At 40.5% G+C, this 19,436-nt stretch overlaps 1 pseudogene; it reads right to left on the bottom strand.

The window, feature by feature from the left end:
* Positions 1–2,068: 2,068 nt before the first annotated feature.
* LOC143686557 (zinc finger transcription factor Trps1 pseudogene) overlaps positions 2,069–19,436 on the bottom strand; it is a 29,133-nt pseudogene continuing 11,765 nt past the window's right edge.

The following is a 19,436-nucleotide window of genomic DNA, read 5'->3' as shown; positions in this document are numbered from 1 at the left end:
ATTTCACCTGTTGTTCAATTTATATGTATATACCTCTTGTTTCATTCCAATATTGTTCATTTGTGTCTTCACTCCTTTTTTCTGTTAATCTTGCTAGAGTTTTTGATAACTTTATTAATCTTTTCAAAGAATCAGCTTTTTGTTTCATTTATTTCATGCTTTGCTGAACTTTTTCTTTTCTTTTTAATTCCACTTTACCAATCTCTTTTAAGATAGATATATTGGTAATAAATTATCTTAATTTTCCTTCATCTGAAAATGTCTTCGCTCTTCCTTTCTCTTCTGAAGTATAGTTTCATTAGATATAGAATTGCAAGTTGAGAGTTCTTTTCTTTCAGCTCATGAAAAACTTAACTTACAAAGTTAGGTGTCATTTCTCTCTTGCTGCTTTCCTTGTCTTTAGTTTTTAAGAATTTGATTATTATGTGTTGACATAGACTTCTTTGTCTTAAATTCTTTTAGGTAGAGGGCCAGATCTGGCCCACAGTCTACAGTTTGCCAACCCCTGCCTGGACAACTGATGCTGTTGAAAATTCAGGTTCAGTGTTGCTGGATCTTCTGAATTTACAAGAGAAACTACACATTTGAAGGTTTTTAAAATTTGAGACATCCTGATTTTTAAAATGTTCTCAATAAATTCTAAAATTTTCACCATAGTACTGGACAATATAAAACCCACGGACCATGGAATCATATCTGTTAGCTCTTAAATATGGTACTCTTTAAAATTGTAAAATATCCTTCTTTGTTTCATTTCATGACTTTTATCTTGGCGTCAACTCTGCCTGACACTGAGATGAGAATTCATGCTTTCTTTTCATTTTTACTTACCTGACATACCTTTTATAATCTTTTCGTTTTCCAACTGCATGCATTGCTTTGTTTTAAATGTGACTCTTTTCTCAGTTTACGCTAAGGTTTTGCTTTGTAATCCAATAATATATTTTAAATTATGATATTTAGCCCATTTGTACAACCATTGACATGCCAGATATCTTTATTCTTAATTTGCTTCTTTTGTGATAAATGTATAGACTTTTTTTTTAATCCAGAAGAAAAATTGTATCTAGAATCCTTATAACGTTAATGAGGCAGAGGAATCTTTGCCGACTAAAACCAAGAGCTAACAGAGAAAAGAAACAAAAGCTGTTTTCATGTTATGATTCTATCCTCAGAGCAAAATTACGTACACTGTCAGAAAAGTTAAAACAAACTTTGACAACAGTGAGTGGGCACAATAATTTGTACACTGCCCGTTAGGCTATAAAGTTTACTGTTTCTCAACTCGAGGCAAAACTTAGGAGATTTTCAGAAACTGCCATTCACAAATGTGAAGAGATAGCAAATGCATATTTTGTTTTCACAGTGCTGCCTGGCAGACAACATGACAATGAAACAAATAACTATTTTCACTCTGCTTTTGGCTACTGAAGCATGAAAAGCCCCTGCTGAGTTGCTTACCGCAGGTAAAACCCTAACTTAAAGGCAGAAGGTGTGGCTTTAGGAGGTAAAGAAGAAGGAACCAACTCTACTTGCCATTTTAACACTGACATTCTCTTTCCTCTTTACTTCTAGCACTTTTTCTAAAACCCAAAGTGTAACAGCCACAACTTCATTTTCATAAAGACTAAAGTAACATTAGCATTAACCATGGATTCGTGCGGCGATTACTTTGTACTAACACAACCCATTCTATCTGAGTAACTCAAAACGCTTTATAAGCAAAACTTCTGCGGTAAAAGGTGAGAAAAGTGTGACTGTCGCACCTACTTTTTTTGAAATCCTCACCTTTGGCACTTGCCAAATATTAACCTGTATTTTGGCCTTTGCATGCATGGCTGTATCTGTTCTAACAGCCTGAAAACACCATGAAGGCAAGGGCTGTGGCATCATCCATGGTTCCTGGCATGCATCAGGCAGGCACTTCTACAAGGCCCATCGGTTCAGTTTTAAGAAGCCTACCTGGATACAGGGCAAGCCTCATTCTGCAGTATTAGCTTCATGAGAAGAAAGGTGTTATTTTGTTCTCTCAACTTCCTTAATCTTGTTATTGCTTTTCTCAATTGTTTCAGAACTCCAGCTGTGAAAAGGGTGTACCTTTCCAGCCTGTAACAGGGCCTGGGGACTCGTCCTTGGACTTGCTTTCTCCCAATGCAAGGACACTGCTGGGAAAGGGCCCTAGGAGCCCTTTCTCCTTTCTCTCCACCAGCTGGCACACCCTGCAGGAATCCCTTGATGTCATCAGTCAAACCATACATAGGTGGTATCAGGTGGGCAGCTTCTACATTCGGGCTGTCTCTTAGAGTCTTTGTCTGCTCTGGGTGCTGGACACAGGTGTTGGAAGCCCCAGGCTTGCTTAGCTGTAGGATGGGCTGCCCCCCAGGATGCCTGCTCATCTCCAAGCCACACTGAGAAGAACATCACGTGAACACTTGGTCCAAACTTTCTCTTTAAGCTCATACTTATCTTGCAGCTTTTCCCTCTTCAGTACACTCTTGGAAACTGGCTGCCCCATTTCAGAGTCTGGATTTAGCAGATTGTAGACTTTGAGGTCAATTTTGAGCTCTTCCTTGTTGGTGGATACGGCATGACCGTGCTCTTCACCATTGGCCGTGGCAATGTCCACTCCTGGCAGTGAGCAGCGTTGAAGTGCTCCAGCGGTGATGGAGTGTCCGCTGCTGTAAAACCTCACTGACAGCATTTGTAGCAGCTGTGTGCTCTCCTGTCGTGTCCGGAGATGTCTTCTTCCACCTGGGTGATAAAATCACATTTGGTATATGTGTGTTCTCTGCTCTCTTTGACAGCACACTGCCCATCCAAGCCTTGCAGATGATTTGCTACTTGTTAGACATCCAATGCTTGGGTCTCATGCATACTCTCATAATGAAAGAGGAGCACATCCACATCGGGGGCGGAGAATGAGCACCGTGGCACTGGTGTTTGACTCTTGAGTTTCCAGCCACTCCAGGAGACAAGTGCAAAAGCAAGAGTGCACAGTGGGAACAATTACTTTTTCTACAAGCAAATGGACAAGTAATTTCTCCAAGGTGCTTTTCTGGGCTGCAAAGACTTCTGGGACAAATGAACAGTGTTTAATGGTACATTTATGAATGTCACCGAGCTGTTGATGATGACAGAGAAGTGGCCACACTACATTGGGGCCATGACTTTGTACTATCTAAAGCCACAGAACTGACCATTGTAGCTTTTTACCGTATTGTCCTCTTCTGCCTTGCTGAAGAAGTCCTACTTTTTAGCCCCACTAGTACCCTTCTCTGCCTTGGTCATTGGCTGTCCTTCTGCACTTTTGGCTGGATCATTCTGATTAATGACAGTGCCCCTGGAAAGCTTATCATTCAATTCTGAATTAAGGCCACCCGACTGAACTCTCCATGCTGCTTCCCATAATGCTCTAGCAGTTTAAGTGAGCTAGATTAGTCACAGCTGAAACTACGAAATTTACACCAGTAGTAACTGGTAGGATCAGTGCTATTTTACCTCAAGGAATCAAGGGCTTCTAGTAGCCACCAGGAGTGTCATCACTTGCCTTGACTGTGATCTTGTCCTGCTATATTCCCAAGTCTCCAGAATCACTACATCAAAGAGTAGGAATGGATTTGTTCAAATTTTTCTCTGAAGGTTTCACACCCTCAGAGAGAAGCTTTTATTTTGTTTGGGTGAGTCTGAAGAAAGTGTTGTTCTAGTTCAGTTGATGAATTGCCCATAAGTGAAACTGCAGAATTTACAGTGGAAGTACTTGGTGTTTCCTTAGCAATCTGGTGTTTTCCATCTGATGCCAATGAACGTGCTCCCTGAAGTGACCTGTACATCATAGGTCCCATTTAATAAAACAGGCCTTGAAGAATTGATATCCTACAGCACACCAGAAAGCACAAATGTTGACCTTCTGGAAGTCTTTGGAATGGCTGAACTGCAGCATGTAATGAAGGGCCAAGATTTTGCTGTCCAGCTCAGCATCTTGCCTAATGCGGTTACACAATCATAAGTGATACTTTCAGAAGTGCTTAATCAGGTCTGCGGGGTTGTTGCCATAGTAACCATGTCCACAGATATTTCATTTAAAGTCTTAAAATTCTAAAGACAGAGGTGCCAGGTCTGGGTTGTCATTCACCAGCAAGTCAGTTTTGGGTTTGTGCAGTCAGCCACTGAAACCAGGCTTGAGCCTTGACAATTGGCTTGACCACTGTGAGCTTGCCTTTTTCCCTCTGTAGCCTTTGGTGACATCTTAGAATCTTCCTTTGACTCCAATGAGTCCCTTGATGGAGTGTAGGTCATATCTGGAGGATCATTTGCCTCTGCTCTTTGAGAAAACTTCAAGGGCTCACATACTCCCCAGCAGCTGGAGATGAGAAAGCCAACATATTTCTGTCTGTCACCTCATCACATAGAAGGGAGGGAAGGTCTCCTCTCTTACTAAGGCTTTCATAATTGAAGCCAGCCTTCTCACTAAGGACTGAGCTTTTCAAGTCCTTCTTATTGCTAGAAGACGGAGCTTGCTCCTCCTTATTTAGTTCTGCAGCATCACTCTGATGCTTAGTTTCTGACATCTGAAGAAAATTCTTTGTTCTTCCCAAATACTTTGGTTTCGGTACCTATAGGCTCCAGGGTCTGGCCCTTGACTTCACTAGCAGCATTCCACAGAGGGGGGGTCTTTTTCCAGACCGTATCTGTTGATTAATCATCAAGAGCACTCTTGGCAGCCTGAAAGATGGTAGCATGGCAGCCAGAGCCCTGAACTGCCTTCTGTTGTTTGCAGAGTGGGTCTTGGATTATTTGGTGGGGTGAGGGGAAGAAAAAGGTCTTTCCTGCCTCCTCCCCTTCTCTCTCCTCCCTCTCCCACCTTTATAAAAAGAGAGAGACAGAAAGTAAAAGAAGCAGAATAAGGATGAATGTATGGGCTTTGATGCATGGCTTCTGTAAGCAGAAAAATGCAATGACTACAGAAGAGGCTCACTCCAGTGAAGACTTGGAATAAGCATGTAGACAAGATGACTACATTGAGAGAGTTTAATATTCCCTGGGGTGTATCACTTTTTATATACTAAATATTTAAAAGATCCTTTTTATTTATTTACAATTAAATCATAGATTCCATGGAAAGAGAACTATTGAAGAATAACATAAACAGCTCATCCTTCCTTCTGTCCCCAGTGCCCAAAGGAGCAAAAAGCCAGGTAGGGTAGAATCCATCTCCACATTCCACAGCTGCTGGTGTAAAGCAGCTGGCCCTAACTTCAAGAAGTAGAGGAACTCAGACATGTGACATTTGGGACTCACTCTGCTGCCCAAAGCAATTGGAAAAATTTGCTCAGGTTTTGCAGTCCTGTAACTCAAGCTGCCAAGAGAGAAAGGAATCATGAGAAAATTACCTTCTTATCTCAGGCCTTCTCCCTCTTGGTCCCAAGTAAGGAAAGTTAGTGAATAAGGTAGAGCTGTTTTATCCCACAGTCCCATAGCCCCTCTCCCCTATATGGACCCTGAATTCGCTTCCTTCCTTTGGCCCTGCATTTTCCGGGTCCTGTGTTCAGACTGAGAGGGGCAGGAATGAATAAGGAGGCTGCTGCCAGGAAATATTGAAAGTAACGGAGAAGCAGAGCATCTTTTTGGCAGACTGTTGATGGGATAATGGGTTCCTTAGCTGAATTCCCAGGCACCTGGGATGGAAAGAAACATCCCTTCTCCTGCCACTCAAATTTAAGGTCTCAGAAGGACCAGGTCACCCTGATCCCAGCCATCTTGAGCTGACAAGGACCCAAGTTTGTGCTTTCTCAGCCTTGAAGGTCAGCTGTGTTCCATACAGCCCAGCACAGCGAGGCAAGTAGACCAGTTGCTGGGTCCTCCATCACATCCCCTCCTGGGTTCCCATTAGGATCCTGACATGAACAAGAAGCCAGAGATCCAGATTTTAGCTCTATAAATCCCTTCATTGGGTCCCAAGGAAGGTGTTTTGATGAGCAGAACATGGGATTTTGAGTCAAACAGACTTGGATTGGAATATAGTCTCTGACAACGAATACCTGTGTGACCTTGAGCAAGGCTTAGGAAAGAGGTGGGCTATGCAGAGAGCATACCACACCACACAACACATACTAGGAGCCAATAAATTTATCTCCTTCCCCCTCATATTACTGATTCTTGAACCACTGTCTCCTATATCTCCCAACTATCTTATCCTTTTTCTCTGTCCTAGGTCCTTTGGTCACTGAAGACTCTGGCACTGCTGAGTAAGAACATTCTGCCAGGATGGTGGCTCATGGGCTCTTCCACAGGTATTCTGGATTGCTGCTTCCTGCTGTCTCGATCGTCTTCTGTCCTTCACCGCACCCTTCTCTTCCTGGTTCTCCTGGTCTAGGAACTCAGCAAACACTCACACTGAAGGCTGTCTGTCCCATGTGGCACCCAGTCCCTCCCTCCCTGGTGCTTCTCACCTTTGGAGTATTTAGGGTGATTATAAAGAATAATCTTGAGCAGGAAATAGCACAGCTTGAATTTGAAGTCTTCTTGATGCCCACCTGTTTCAAATATCACCAGAACACATTTCTCTTACATTTGGCTTCTTTGTCTTTGCTCTTGACAAAACTGAACAAATGACATCCCCACCTGGTTCCTCTTCCCTTACTCCTCCCCCTCTTCTGGTGAAGTCAGTGGAGCTTATTTTGCAAAGCTCTTGTTGAAGCATTTTTTTAAACAGATGTGGAGTGAATGGAGATTCACGCTATGACTTCAGTGACTGTGGTGGTTTAAAAACTATATGTGGGAAGGGGCCAATATGGTGGTTTAGTAATGTGCATGCTTTAGTTCGTCCTCCAGAACAACTACTAAATAACCAGAAACAATACAGAACAGCTCCCAGAGCCACGTCAGTGACCAGACACACAGCATACCCCAGTCTAGACCAGCTGGACCAGCTGCAAGCCTCCCCAAAACCGTGAGTTTCCCAAGCTGCGGTGGCCAGCACCCAATGCCCCTCCCACACAGGCGGCTTCCCAGAGGGAAAGGAAAGAGATTCTAAACCTGGTCAAGGCGGAGTTCGCTCATTGGGCTCACGGAAAAAGAGGAAAGGGGAGGAAATGGAAGTTTTAGTGGCTGTGTTTCTACAGAGACTTGGCAACCTCTGGATTCAGTGGCGGGACTTCTTCCGCTGCAACTGCCCCAGGCATAGGCAGAAATGGGCTACTTTCAGGGCTGTTTCCCACCTGTGCCTTCCCCAGGGGAGGGGTGAAGCCCAACTCAGGTGGAATCCCTTTCTCAAGGAATTCAGACCCCAGGGATTGGCAATTTAAAGCCATTAAAACCAGCCTACAGCCTCTCCTCTGTCTCCACCATGCCCCCAGCAGGGAGAGTCTTCCAAAGTTAAAAGTGCCACAACATCTTTTGCTGGGTGCGACCCGCAGGCAGACACGCCACATACTGGGCAAGATAAGAAAACAGAGCCCAGAGACTTCACAAGAAAGTCTTTTAATCTGCTGGGTCTCACCGTCAGGGAAAACTGATGCAGGTGACTCCTTCCCCCTGATAGGAGGCCAGTTTAGTCCAGGAAAACCCAGCTGGAGTCTATAATACCTACGTAGACCCACCTAAGGGTGGGGAGGAAAAAGGCACCTTACAAGCAGGACAAGAAACAAGAAAACAAGAACTGAAAAATTACCCTCTGTTAAACAAAACCTAAGCTAGAAGTCCAGAAAAAGCTGAACTGAAGATCAAAGAACAGATAGACAACAAATTCATCTAGCAAGAAAACCCTAGGTACGAGAAGTGAAAGCAATCTCCAGAACAAACTAATTAAGGTAATTAAATGTCCAGACGCCAGCAAAAAATAACAAATCACACCAGGAAAATTGAAGATATGGCCCAGTCAAAGGAACAAACAAATAGTTCAAATGAGATACAAGAGCTGAAACAACTAATTCAGAATGTACGAACAGACATGGAACACCTCATCAAAAACCAAATCAATGAATTGAGGGAGGATATGAAGAAGGCCAGGGATGAACAAAAAGAAGAAATGGAAAGTCTGAAAAAACAACCCACGGAACTTATGGGGATGAAAGATACAGTAGAAGAGATGAAAAAAACAATGGAAACCTACAATGATAGATTTCAAGAGACAGAGGTTAGGATTAGTGAACTGGAGGACGGAACATCTGAAATCCAACAACATACAGAAACTATAGGCAAAAAAATGGAAAAATATGAGCAGGGACTCAGGGAACTGAATGATAATATGAAGCGCACAAATATATGTGTTGTGGGTGTCCTGGAAGGAGAAGAGAAGGGAAAAAGAGGAGAAAAACCAATGGAAGAAATTATCACTGAAAATTTCCCAACTCTTATGAGAGATCTAAAATTACAGATCCAAGAAGTGCAGAGTACCCCAAGAGAATAGATCCAAATAGACGTTCTCCATGACACTTACTAGTCAGAATGTCAGAGGTCAAAGAGAAAGAGAGGATCTTGAAAGCAGCAAGAGAAAAGCAATCCATCACATACAAGGGAAACCCAATAAGACTATGTGTAGATTTGCCAGCAGAAACCATGGAAGTGAGAAGACAGTGGGATGATATATTTAAATTACTAAAAGAGAAAAACTGCCAACCAAGAATTCTATACCCAGCAAAATTGTCCTTCAAAAATGAGGGAGAAATGAAAACATTTTCAGACAAAAAAATCACTGAGAGAATTTGTGACCAAGAGATCAGCTCTGCAAGAAATGCCAAAGGGAGCACTAGAGACAGATATGAAAAAACAGAAGAGAGAGGTATGGAGAAGAGTGTAGAAAGAAGGAAAATTAGATATGACATATAAAATACAAAAGGGAAAATGGTAGAGGAAAGTACTACCCAAACAATAATAACACTAAATGTTAATGGATTGAACTCCCCAATCAAAACACATAGACTGGCAGAATGGATTAAAGAACAAGATCCTTCTATATGCTGTCTACAGGAAACACATCTTAGACCCAAAGACAAACATAGGTTGAAAGTGAAAGGTTGGGAAAAGATATTTCATGCAAATAACAACCAGAAAAGAGCAGGAATAGCTATACTAATATCCAACAAATTAGACCTCAAATGTAAAACAGTTAAAAGAGACAAAAGAGGATACTATGTACTAATAAAAGGAACAATTCAACATGAAGACATAACAATCATAAATATTTATGCACCGAACCAGAATGCCCCAAAATACATGAGGTAAACACTGCAAACACTGAAAAGGGAAATAGACACATCTACCATAATAGTTGGAGACTTCAATACCCCATTCTCATCAATGGACAGAACATCTAGACAGAGGATCAATAAAGAAACAGAGAATTTGAATATTACAATAAATGAGCTAGACTTAACAGACATTTATAGGACACTACACCCCACAACAGCAGGATACACATTTTTCTCAAGTGCTCATGGATCATTCTCAAAGATAGACCATATGCTGGGTCACAAAGCAAGTCTCAACAAATTTTAAAAGATTGAAATCATACAAAACACTTTCTCAGATCATAAGGGAATGAAGTTGGAAATCAATAATAGGCAAAGCGCCAGAAAATTCACAAATATGTGGAAGCTCAACAACACACTCTTAAACAACCAGTGGGTCAAGGAAGAAATTACAAGAGAAATTAGTAAATATCTCGAGGCAAATGAAAATGAAAAACAACATATCAAAACTTATGGGATGCAGCAAAGGCAGTGCTAAGAGGGAAATTTATTGCCCTAAATGCCTATATCAAAAAAGAAGAAAGAGCAAAAATTCAGGAATTAACTGTCCAGTAGGAAGAACTGGAGAAAGAACAGCAAACTAACCCCAAAACAAGCAAAAGGAAAGAAATAACAAAGATTAGAGTAGAAATAAATGAAATTGAGAACATGAAAACAATTGAGAAAATCAATAAAACCAGAAGTTGGTTCTATGAGAAAATCAATAAGATTGATGGGCCCTTAGCAAGATTGACAAAAAGAAGAAGAGAGAGGATACAAATAAATAAGATCAGAAAAGGAAGAGGAGACATAACCACTGACCCCACAGAAATAAAGGAGGTAATAACAGGATACTATGAACAACTTTATGCCAATAAATACAACAATGCAGATGAAATGGACAACTTCCTAGAAAGGCATGATCAACCAACTTTCACTCAAGATGAAATAGATGACCTCAACAAACCAATCACAAGTAAAGAAATTGAATCAGTCATTAAAAAGCTTCCCAAAAAGAAAAGTTCAGGACCAGATGGCTTCACATGTGAATTCTACCAAGCATTCCAGAAAGAATTAGTAGCAACCCTGCTCAAACTCTTCAAAAAAATTGAAGTGGAGGGAAAGCTACCTAGTTCATTCTATGAAGCCAACATCACCCTCATACCAAAACCAGGCAATGATATTACAAAAAAGAAAACTGGGCAGGCCACGGTGGCTCAGCAGGCAAGAATGCTTGCCTGCCATGCCAGAGGACCTGGGTTCGATTCCTGGTGCCTGCCCATGTAAAAAAAAAAAGAAAAGAAAACTACAGACCAATCTCTCTAATGAATATAGATGCAAAAATCTTCAACAAAATTCTAGCAAATCTAATCCAGCAACACATTAAAAGAATTATACATCATGACCAAGTAGGATTCATCCCAGGTATGCAAGGATGGTTCAACATAAGAAAATCAATTAATGTAATACACCATATCAACAAATCAAAGCAGAAAAATCACATGATCATCTCAATTGATGCAGAGAAGGCATTTGACAAGATTCAACATCCTTTCCTGTTGAAAACACTTCAAAGGATAGGAATACAAGGGAACTTCCTTAAAATGATAGAGGGGATATATGAAAAACCCACAGCTAATATCATCCTCAATGAGGAAAAATGGAAAACTTTCCCCTGAAGATCAGGAACAAGACAAGGATGTCCATTATCACCACTATTATTCAAAATAGTGTTGGAGGTTCTAGCCAGAGCAATTAGACAAGAAAAAGAAATACAAGGCATCAAAATTGGAAAGGAAGAAGTAAAACTATCACTGTTTGCAGACGATATGATACTATACGTCGAAAACCTGGAAAAATCCACAACAAAACTACTAGAGCTAATAAATGAGTACAGCAAAGTAGCAGGTTACAAGATCAACATTCAAAAATCTGTAGCATTTCTATACACTAGTAATGAACAAGCTGAGGGGGAAATCAAGAAACGAATCCCATTTACAATTGCAACTAAAAGAATAAAATACCTAGGAATAAATTTAACTAAAGAGACAAAAAACCTATACAAAGAAAATTACAAAAAACTGTTAAAAGAAATCACAGAAGACCTAAATAGATGGAAGGGCATACCATGTTCATGGATTGGAAGACTAAATATAGTTAAGATGTCAATTCTACCTAAATTGATTTACACATTCAATGCAATACCAATCAAAATCCCAAGAACTTACTTTCCAGAAATAGAAAAACCAATAAGCAAATTTATCTGGAAGGGCAGAGTGCCCCAAATTGCTAAAAATATCTTGAGGAAAAAAAACAAAGCTGGAGGTCTCATGCTGCCTGACTTTAAGGCATATTATGAAGCCACAGTGGTCAAAACAGCATGGTACTGGCATAAAGATAGATATATTGACCAATGGAATTGAATAGAGTGTTCAGATATAGACCTTCACTTCTATGGACATTTGATCTTTGATAAGGCAGTCAAGCCAACTCACCTGGGACAGAACAGTCTCTTCAATAAATGGTACCTAGAGAACTGGATATCCATATGCAAAAGAATGAAAGAGGACCCGTATCTCACACCCTATACAAAAGTTAACTCAAAATGGATCAAAGATCTAAACATTAGGTCTAAGACCATAAAACAGTTAGAGGAAAATGTAGGGAGATATCTTATGAATCTTACAATTGGAGGTGGTTTTATGGACCTTAAACCTAAAGCAAGAGCACTGAAGAAAGAAAGAAAGAAATGGGAGCTCCTCAAAATTAAACACTTTTGTGCATCAAAGAACTTCATCAAGAAAGTAGAAAGACAGCCTACACAATGGGAGACATTATTTGGAAATGACATATCAGATAAAGGTCTAGTATCCAGAATTTATAAAGAGATTGTTCAACTCAACAACAACAAAAAGACAGCCAACCCAATTACAAAATGGGAAAAAGACTTGAACAGACACGTCTCAGAAGAGGAAATACAAATGGCCAAAAGGTACATGAAGAGATGCTCAACGTCCTTTGCCATTAGAGAAATGCAAATCAAAACCACAATGAGATATCATTTCACACCCACCAGAATGGCCATTATCAACAAAACAGAAAATGACAAGTGCTGGAGAGGATGTGGAGAAAGAGGCACACTTATTCACTGTTGGTGGGAATGTCAAAGGGTGCAACCACTGTGGAAGGCAGTTTGGCGGTTCCTCAAAAGATGAATATAGACTTGCCATATGACCCAGCAATACCATTGCTAGGTATCTACTCAGAGGACTTAATGGCAAAGACACAAACGGACATTTGCACACCAATGTTTATAGCAGCATTATTTACAATTGCAAGGAGATGGAAACAGCCAAAATGTCCATCAACAGAAGAGTGGCTAAACAAATTGTGGTATATACATACAATGGAATATTATGCAGCTTTAAGACAGAATAAGCTTATGAAGTATGTAACAACATAGATGGACCTTGAGAACATTATGCTGAGTGAGACTAGCCAAAAGGTAAAGGACAAATACCATATGGTCTCATTGATATGAACTGACATCAGTGAATAAACTTGGAATATGTCGTTGGTAACAGAGACCATCAGGAGATAGAAATAGGGTAAGATATTGGGTAATTGGAGCTGAAGGGATACAGACTGTGCAACAGGACTGGATACAAAAACTCAGAAATGGACAGCACAACACTACCTAACTGTAATATAATTATGTTAAAACAATGAAGCTGTATGTGAGAATGATAGAGAGAGGAGGGCTGGGGACATAAATGAAATCAGAAAGAAAGATAGATGTTAAAGATTGAGATGGTATAATCTAGGAATGCCTAGAGTGTATAATAATAGTGAAATGTACAAGGTACAATTTTAAAAGTGTTTTTGCATGAGGAAGAGCAAAGGAATGTCATTATTGCAGGGTACTGAAAATAGATGGTAATTAATATTTTAAAATGTCACCTTCTGTGTGAAACTAAAGCAAAAAATCTTTATTAGTTACAAAATTTATATTTTGACTAATGCATTTCCTAATATAACTTATGTAGATAGTTTGATTGAACGCCATAAGTACTTGGAATCTCAGGTAGGACATGAGATTTTACTGGTTTGTCCAAAGTGATGCCCCGATGAATTCCAGAGTGATTAGGTCAGTGAGTGGAAAAGTATCTACAAAGCCCCCTTCGGGGAGTGGTGAGAATGGGGAGAAATTCAACTTCCCCAAGTTGAATTCTTGATATTCTCACAAGCAGTGTGGACAACCAAAGCTATAGGCAGAGCCCCCAGTCTTGGGGGTTGTTCATATGAAACTTAACCCCACAAAGGATAGGTCAAGTCTACTTAAAATTTAGGCCTAAGAGTCACCCCCAAGAGAGCCTCTTTTGTTGCTCAGATGTGGCCCCTCTCTCCAGCCAACACAATGAGCAGCCTCACCACCCTACCCCTCTCTACGTGGGACATGACTCCCAGGGGTGTGGACCTTCCTGGCAATGTGGGACAGAGATCTTGGAATGAACAGAGACTCAGCATCAAGGGATTGAGAAAAACCCTAGAATGAGCTGAGACTTAGCATCAAGGGATTGAGAAAACCTTCTCGACCAGAAGGGGGAAGGGGGAAATGAGACAAAATGTCAATGGCTGAGAGATTCCAAACAGAGTAGAGAGGTTATCCTGGAGGTTATTCTTATGCATCAAGTAGATATCATCTTCTTATTCAAGATGTAATGGAGAGGCTGGAGGGAACTGCTTGAAAATGTAGAGCTGTGTCCCGGTAGCCATGTTTCTTGAGGATGATTGAATAATGATACAGCTGTCACAATGTGACTGTGTGATTGTGAAAACCTTGTGTCTGATGCTCCTTTTATCTACCTTGTCAACAAAGGAGTAGAACATATGGAATAAAAATAAATAATAGGGGGAACAAATGCTAAAATAAATTTAGTTTAAATGCTAGTGATCAATGAAAACGAGGGGTAAGGGGTATGGTAGGTATAATCTTTTTTTTTTCTTTCCTGTGTTCGTTTTATTTCTTTTTCTGTTGTCTTTTTATTTCTTTTTCTGAATTAATGCAAATGTTCTAAGAAATGATGAATATGCAACTAAGTGATGATATTGTGAATTACTGATTATGTATGTTGATGTTTTATTTTGTTTCTTTATTTTTTTAATTAATAAATAAATTTAAAAAAAAAACTATATGTGCCCCAGAAAAGCATTCTCCTAAAGTTAATCCATTCCCGTGGTGTGAACCCACTGTACGTAGGAGGTTTTGATGAGTTTACTTCAGTTAAGGTGTGACCACATCATTCAGGATGGGTCTTAATCCTCTTCCTGGAGTCCTTTATAAACAGGATAGATACAGAGAGGAAGAAAAACAAAGCTGTGGAAGCAAGACCCTGAAAGTGATAAAACCTGCAAGAGAAGGGAGAGGCCAGCAGACACCACCATGTGCCTTGTCATGTGGCAGAGGAGTCAAGAATCATTGACAGGCAGTATTCAGGAAGAAAGCACTGTCTTGATGATACCTTGATTTGGACATTTTCTCAGCCTCGCATCTTTAAGCTAATAAATTCCCACTGTTAAGCCAACCCATTTCAGCAGCCTAGGAAACTAAAACAGTGACTCACTGATCAACTAACAGGAAATGTCTTTTCTCAAAACTTAAATGCAAAGATCTGACTACGCAGATTATTCTGTCTCTAAGGACAAAAGTGATGGCCATATTTACAAAGTACGGAACTGGAGAAAGAAGAACATTTCTCGAACACACAATACGTGTAGAGCCCTGTCCTGGGGTCTGGGAAGGCACATTAAAGATAAGAAAAGCAGAGGGAACATAGACATAGCAGAACTTGAGAAAATTTAGAAAACAATTTAAAATACCAATCAATAATAACTTAAAGAGTGCAAAGTTCGACAAGTACCATCAAATTGAATAAAGCACAGACATATTAAAAACACCTTCTCCTCATCTCTAAACATCTAATTTCTCCCAACTTAAATCCCTCTCGTTCATTAAGATTTCCCAAATTGCTCCAATCCACATGCCATCAAATCCTTCTCCAAACTCCTGGAGAAATCTATGTCATAAACTTCAATTGGCAATCGGTTTTGCTCTCCAATAAATTGGTTCAACTTTGACTTGTTATTGGTTACTTTTTCCACACATGTATGTCTTATTTTCTCATTAGACTAGAACATCCTGGAGAGCTGTGTCTATGACTTATTTCTCTGTGTCCTTCAGTAATGTGCAATGACTGCATAATAAATATGAGCTGATTAGTAAGAAAGTGATACTTCCCCCACTCCACTAGGAGAAACATCCACCATCACCCAGCAAAGATAATAAGAACAATAGTCATCAATCATTTTCACAGTTGGTACTTATTGAGTGTTTATTCAGTGCCAAGTTCTAAGCACTTATATTTTAACTTCTTTCATATTTAGTCACAACCCCATGATAGAAGCACTTTTATTATCCCCATGTCCAGATGAAGAAACTGAGGCACAGCGAACCCAGGTCTACAGCCAGTAAGTGAGAAAGCCAGTTTTATAACCCAAACTAACTGGCTCTAGAGTGTGGACTCTTAATCACTATGATATATTAACAGGTAATGTTTTTAAAGCCCTGATAAAAGGAGAGCTACGTCTAAACCCTCAGAACTATTCAAGCACAGAATAAGACACAACCCACCTGTTTCTCTCTTTTCAAAGATGCATGAACATCTCTCCAACAGAATTCATCTCTTTCTCAAGCCAGCCAGCTGAGTTAAGAAGTCATCTTCTTAAGGATTTGTTTTTCTGAATTTCCCATTTTCTCCAGTGTCATCTAACAGACAGCAAGACTCCAGAACCATAAAATAATAATTTTAAATTGTTATAAGCCACTAGATCTGTGGTCATTTGTTATAACAGCAATAGGAGACTAATATTTGATCCAATAAGTGATTGAACCTACATATTTGATTTAATTAATGTCCCGTCCCAAGTACAGATATCACTGGGTCTTCTGAAATGTCGTGGTCAAATACTTCACGTGCTTAAAACTAGGAAAAACTAATGAAAGAGACCTCGGATCATTTTAAAGTATTGCCTAAAGATCAGAAAAATACATTTCATGTGGATATTATCTTTAACCATTAGACATCAAATTCTACAAAAGCAAGAACGACATTCGTCTCCTCCATGACTGACACATAAAGGCATTTGATAAAGCTCTGTCAGAAGAATTAAACAAAGTAATAACCATAACCCCACTACCTGGGAACTGATAAAAGTGTGGTCAACAGAGATACTGAAACAACTTATATTTTCTCCATTACAGGGCAGATAGGAAGAGTGGGCACCAAATACTCCCACATTTTCTGTGGAAATGAGTCTGAGATACTCACAAAGTCCTCAGACTTCACAAATTGGACATGGTAGGCAGTACAGAAAGGACTGGCTGGTGCCCATTTGAAAGCCCATCTCCTTAGCAGTGGGGATGGAAATGGAAGTTCATCCAGTAGAATTGTTGTAAACCTGAGGTGAACCATCCCAGAGATGAGACACAGCCAGGGGGGTGGGAGTTCTTTTGTCCCCTAAGAATTTCTACCAAACTGAAGCTGGGGGACATAAATGTTTACCAACCAGGGAAGTCCCAGATTGGGTTAGCAATACTTACTGAGCACCCTCCAGGAGCAGGGTCTGCTAGCAGATGCTATGAGGAAAAAACAAAAGCAAGGGGAATCTAGTTCCTGCCCTGATAGGCGAATGCAGGAGTAGGATAGAGAATTAAGAGAGCTCATGGGTAGAAACTCGGTGCAGATACAAAATAAAGTGCCCAGTTTGAGTAACTCGGACGGCTCTCTGCTAGATCCAGGGTAAACATCTCCATCTTCTCTTTGCAGCCCTTCTCAATTCATTCTAGCTTCATCTACAACCTCACACCATCTTCCTTCCCATGAAAGTGTTTCCCTGAACACTTTCCACACTTCCCTTCCAACCCCATACAGCTTTGCCCAAATATTCTTACTGCTGCTCCCTGTACCCCGGAATTAGCTTCCAAGTTGTGCCCATTTTTAAAAGCCTGGCTTAAATCTGCTCTAAGCCAAGACCCTTACCCATTCATTCTCTTTTTATCCTCATCAGAATCGATCTTCCTCTCCCCTGGTGAGTGTGTCTGTAACAGTTCATCATTAATGACTTGCATTCAGTAAGCTTCCTTGCATTGGCAAGAAGGCCATGGAGTCAGAGCAGGAAAGCTGGCTGGCACGCGTCCACTACCCCCGTCTAGGCCTCAGGTAAAATGAGCAATCACTTCTCAGATAGACCCTTGGCAGCATGGAGGGCATGCGCATCCAGAAAAAAATAATAATAAGTTGAGAACTACAGAGTTTCACACTCATATATAATGCTAGAAAAATTGGAATCCACTCAAATTTATCTTTAAAAACCAAGTCACCCCTATTCAGTACTTTAGCTCTTATTAGTGACAAATTACTGATGACACGTCTTACAACTAATTGGATCCACCAGGGTATTTTAGCAGTGAGGCTGAAAACTGCTGGGCAAAAGCCTCTTCTGGTTTGAAAGGCTTGGGAAGGCACGGCCTATGTCTTATCCATGCAAAGGGACCAGCCCTGTGTGTCAGTCATTGAAAGAACTTACTAACTGTGAATGAGATTGACCCGAATTGCCTTAGCCCAATCTGAACTAAGGTTTGGCCATGCAGCCTCTTGAATAGAAGAGTAGAAGGGAAGTCAAACGGTTGGTAAAGGAGCCTTTCCACACCCCCGACTCTAAGCAGACACTCCAGATGATGCACAATGATGAAAGGACCCTTTCCTGCCCTTTAAAGAGGGTGTATGGGAGGCAAGACCAGCACATATGTAATCAGCATAAGCACAATGAGAGAAATACAGTCATTCCAAGAGTATGTTGAGGGGGGAAGAATGGATGGGCCAGGTGGGAGAAACGGACCACAAGATCACTGAAGAAAGAAGCGTTGGTTATTGTCTCAGGTTGAGTTGGTCATCAGAACTCAGAGGAGAATGCAGTCTGGAAGGGCCTCGCATAGCATATTCTCCACTGGTGGAAGGGAGGGCAGCTCCGTACAGAAGTTATCTTCACTGCAGGTGACAGCTCACTTCTTGATCTTCTGATGAGCCCCAGTTTTGATGGAGAAATTGTAGTGTGGCACGTAGAGACCCAGCAGGCTTGCTGCTGCCTCCAAAAGTCAGTAGCTGTCCCTCTCAGAGAGAGACGCTGAATGGCAAAACAGGGTTAGGGGATGTCATGCTGGCTTTCCTCTAAGTTACGTTAATTTATGATTAAGCGTAGAGGGGACTTTTCTGAAAATGGGCTGTCTTCTCCACAGTCATTTGCAATCACTATTTTTTACACAAATCTCAAGAAATATCATTTTATGAAAATGATTATCTTCTTCCTGTCATATCATCTTAATAAATCAGCAGGCTTCCCCTTCTATGTTTGACTATCCTAAGAATTCTTGATGGCGCAATTTAGCAACATGTCAGTGCGGCCCAGAAAACTAGAAAACTGGTTCTTAAAAAATTAAACCATTTTATTGAGCAATTTGGCAAATAGTCACCTGCCTATCTGCCTGGTTTAGCAGGCTAGTAGCAAAGGACAGCATCCCCTGAGGAGCTGGCGTTGCTGTTTTTAGAACAGTTTTATGGACTAATTTTCTTTTATGGCATTTGCTGACAAATGCCATATATTTTCAGTAACATGTGATGTCTGTTTTTATGCGCCTCCATCTTTACCACCACAAGCCCATTGCTTTTTGGCCACAGGCAATGCAGCAGTGTGGCAAGTATCAGGAATATTTAGGTTAAGATCTTTAACTGGCATATTTTGGGTCCACCACCCCCTGTAATATGGGTAAGTCCCATATCTCTCTGAACTTCAATTTCCCCGATTAAAATGGAAATAACTACTTCCCCATTTTTCCAGATGAACAAACTGAGGCTTGGAGAGGTTAAGTCCAGAGCCTGAACTTCAACCACTCCTCACAGTCTCTCAGGGAGGAAAAGTCATCGGATCGCTCTCAGAATCCTAAAAAAATCCTTCACCGCATCCACCCCCTTCATCAAAATGGCATAGTGTGGCATTTGTATATTTAACTTTGATCCTCAGAAATATAATTCATCCAAACTAAAAAAGACGAAGATTCTTGGGTAATAGAGGATACCAATGTTTTTATTTATA

The sequence above is a fragment of the Tamandua tetradactyla genome, chromosome 6, assembly GCF_023851605.1.
Source record: "Tamandua tetradactyla isolate mTamTet1 chromosome 6, mTamTet1.pri, whole genome shotgun sequence".
Lineage (NCBI taxonomy): Eukaryota > Metazoa > Chordata > Mammalia > Pilosa > Myrmecophagidae > Tamandua > Tamandua tetradactyla.
Note: the sequence above shows the minus strand (reverse complement) of the source record. Positions and strands in the feature narration are given on the sequence as shown.